The following is a 4293-nucleotide window of genomic DNA, read 5'->3' as shown; positions in this document are numbered from 1 at the left end:
CCTGCGGTTCACATTTGACGACTCCTGGGTGCCTCTGAGTTTGTAGCAGCCTGCACCCTCTGCTTCCCTCTAGTGGTGACATTGCAGACTGCACCCAATAATACTCACCTGTACAGCACAGACTGTCGCACAGAGGTGATCATTTAAAGGCGTTGTCTCACGTCAGCACAGTGGCAACTCTAGGGGCACATAAGATACCACAGTCAAAAATGTAGAGGGGCACTAATAATTTTCACCACTCATACTACTGATAAAAATGAAATAAGTATATATAAGTAAGATTACAAAATACGAGAGTATTGCGGTATGCAGGGATACTGTAAGTTATTTCCCCAAGCCGCATTCTTTTCTGCCTCTGCAGGCCCTGCTAGGCTGAAATACACAGGCAGCCAATGGCAGTGCTGTCCTCTCCCTCCCAGCCAATAGCAGATGAGGTGGGCGGGGGAAGATTCACTTGGCTGCCGACTGCCGAGGAGCCCGTAGTGAAGCGGGTGGGCAGCATGGGCAGTACTTTCAGTTTGGCAAAACTGACAGATCGCTGCTGTACTAGCGGCGGCGGCCATTGTTTTAAAGGGGAATGAGCAGGTAGTGGCGTAGCGTGGGTTGCCAGCACCTGGGGCAAGCCAAGTATTGTGCCCCCCCCCCACCTGTGGCCACACCCCTTTTACAGATAATGTAGTAGATGTCACTTGCAGTCCTATGTAACACCACAGATAACACAGTGATAACTCTGAGTACAGATACTGTAGTAGATGGGTGTGAGGGCCCCAGAATTCAGAACACGCACAGAAGTCTGGGGCTGGACTGAGGCAGTGTGGGCCGAATTCTACATACCCCCTCCCCCCCACCCTACCGTGAATCAGATATTTGGATGGACATTACATATATTGCTACGAAATATACAGGAGAATACAGCAGCACATACCTCTTACATCCAGTGACGTCTCCTGTCATGTAGACTTTCCTTCATTCAGAGTCTTTATTCTGAGATTAGACCGCCATGACACCTTCTTTCAGCCGTGTCTCGTCTCTGCAGAGTTTCACAGATTTTTTTTTTAGATTCCTCACTTTATTATCATCCTCCCCTTCCTGGTGCCTAAACACTGTCATCCTGCTGCTACCTCCAATACTGAGCTAGTTCCATTCAAATAGTCCCCCATAATAATATGCTCTCAAACTGTCCTTAATGGTAATAGTGTTCCCTACAGCAGGGTTCCTCAACTCCAGTCCTCAGGGACCACCTGCCGGTCATGTCCTCAGGATTTCCTTAGTATTGAGCAGATGATACAATTAGTGTCAGTGCATCAGGACTTACCACAGGTGTTCATTCTGTGGGATACTCTCAAATCATGACCGGTAGGTGGGCCCTGAGGACTGGAGTTGAGGAACATTAATATGTGCTTAATAATAATGCCCCCAGCAGTAACAAGGCCCCTCTATAAGATACCCCTATAAGAGCTTGCAGTAGTAATAAAGTCCCCTATACTGTCTGCAGTAGTTATAATACCTCCTACAGTGGTCCAAGTATTTATAAAGACCCGCTGCAGTGCCCCATGTAGTTACAATGACCCTCTGTAGTGCCACTAGATAAAAGACCTAACCTCTGTATTATTTTAATATATAGTGGCCCCTCTGTATTATTGTAATAATTATGGCCCCCTCTGTATTATTATTGTAATAATAGCCCCCATCCTTTCCATATATGATTGCCTCCTTTTATAATGCCCCCCACCCCCATAGTACCCCCAGTCCATGGCACCTATCCTTTCCATATATGATTGCCTCCTTTTATAATGTCCCCCACCCCCATAGTGGCCCCAGTCCATTGCCCCCATCCTTTCCATATATGATTGCCTCCTTTGTATAAAGTCCCCCACCCCCATAGTACCCCCAGTCCATGGCACCCATCCTTTCTATATATGATTGCCTCCTTTATAATGTCCCCCACCCCCATAGTACCCCCAGTCCATGGCCCCAATTCTTTCCATATATGATTATAAAAGGAGGCAATGTCCCCCACCCCCATAGTGGCCCAGTCCATGGCCCCTATCCTTTCCATATATGATTGCCTCCTTTTATAATGTCCCCCACCCCCATAGTACCCCCAGTCCATTGCCCCCATCCTTTCCATATATGATTGCCTCCTTTGTATAAAGTCCCCCACCCCCATAGTACCCCCAGTCCATGGCCCCAATTCTTTCCATATATGATTATAAAAGGAGGCAATGTCCCCCACCCCCATAGTGGCCCAGTCCATGGCCCCCATCCTTTCCATATATGATTGGCTCCTTTTATAATGTCCCCCACCCCCATAGTACCCCCAGTCCATTGCCCCCATCCTTTCCATATATGATTGCCTCCTTTGTATAAAGTCCCCCACCCCCATAGTACCCCCAGTCCATGGCACCCATCCTTTCCATATATGATTGCCTCCTTTATAATGTCCCCCACCCCCATAGTACCCCCAGTCCATGGCACCCATCCTTTCCATATATGATTGCCTCCTTTATAATGTCCCCCACCCCCATAGTACCCCCAGTCCATGGCCCCAATTCTTTCCATATATGATTATAAAAGGAGGCAATGTCCCCCACCCCCATAGTGGCCCAGTCCATGGCCCCCATCCTTTCCATATATGATTGGCTCCTTTTATAATGTCCCCCACCCCCATAGTACCCCCAGTCCATTGCCCCCATCCTTTCCATATATGATTGCCTCCTTTGTATAAAGTCCCCCACCCCCATAGTACCCCCAGTCCATGGCACCCATCCTTTCCATATATGATTGCCTCCTTTATAATGTCCCCCACCCCCATAGTACCCCCAGTCCATGGCACCCATCCTTTCCATATATGATTGCCTCCTTTATAATGTCCCCCACCCCCATAGTACCCCCAGTCCATGGCCCCAATTCTTTCCATATATGATTATAAAAGGAGGCAATGTCCCCCACCCCCATAGTGGCCCAGTCCATGGCCCCCATCCTTTCCATATATGATTGGCTCCTTTTATAATGTCCCCCACCCCCATAGTACCCCCAGTCCATAGCCCCCATCCTTTCCATATATGATTGCCTCCTTTTATAATGTCCCCCACCCCCATAGTACCCCCAGTCCATGGCCCCATCCTTTCCATATATGATTGCCTCCTTTTATAATGTCCCCCAGTCCATGGCCCCATCCTTTCCATATATGAATGCCTCCTTTGTATAAAGTCCCCCACCCCCATAGTACCCCCAGTCCATGGCACCCATCCTTTCCATATATGATTGCCTCCTTTTATAATGTCCCCCACCCCCATAGTACCCCCAGTCCATGGCCCCCATCCTTTCCATATATGATTGCCTCCTTTTATAATGTCCCCCACCCCCATAGTACCCCCAGTCCATGGCCCCATCCTTTCCATATATTATTGCCTCCTTTTATAATGTGCCCCACACCCATAGTGGCCCCAGTCCATGGCCCCATCCTTTCCATATATGATTGCCTCCTTTTATAATGTCCCCCACCCCCATAGTACCCCCAGTCCATGGCCCCATCCTTTCCATATATGATTGCCTCCTTTTATAATGTCCCGCACCCCCATAGTACCCCCAGTCCATGGCCCCATCCTTTCCATATATGATTGCCTCCTTTTATAATGTCCCTCACCCCCATAGTACCCCCAGTCCATGGCCCCATCCTTTCCATATATGAATGCCTCCTTTTATAATGTCCCTCACCCCCATAGTACCCCCAGTCCATGGCCCCATCCTTTCCATATATGAATGCCTCCTTTTATAATGTCCCCCACCCCCACTCCCTGCGCTCCCCTGAAATGACTGGAGTGGCTGGTGGCACATGTACTTGGCCGCTCCATTCAAGAGAGCATTGTACTCCGCTATCTCCGAAACTCCCATAGAAATGAATGGAACGTGGGCCCCTTTCTCATGATCAGTGGGAATAGGGGATAACTTTTACCAACCAGAATACCCCTTTAAGGGGGCTGCCACACGTTCAGGTATTTTACGTAGTTTTTGAAGGCAAAATCGGTACTGGATTAACAAAATTGGAGGAGTAGTATCTGTCCTTTAGGGCTACATTCACACGAACGTATTTTGTTTCCGTGTCCGTTCCGTTTTTTTTTTTGCAGATTAGATGAGGATCCATTCATTTCAATAGGTCCGCAAAACATGCGAACAACACACCGCATCCTACGAATCCATGTCTGTTCCGTAGCCCCGCAAAAAAAATAGAGCATGTCCTACGCTTGTTCATTTGCAGACAAGGTTAGGCATTGTTACAATGGACCTGCA

The sequence above is a fragment of the Bufo bufo genome, chromosome 6, assembly GCF_905171765.1.
Source record: "Bufo bufo chromosome 6, aBufBuf1.1, whole genome shotgun sequence".
NCBI classification, from domain to species: domain Eukaryota; kingdom Metazoa; phylum Chordata; class Amphibia; order Anura; family Bufonidae; genus Bufo; species Bufo bufo.
The sequence above is the reverse complement of the archived record's forward strand: the minus strand, read 5'-3'. Positions refer to the sequence as shown.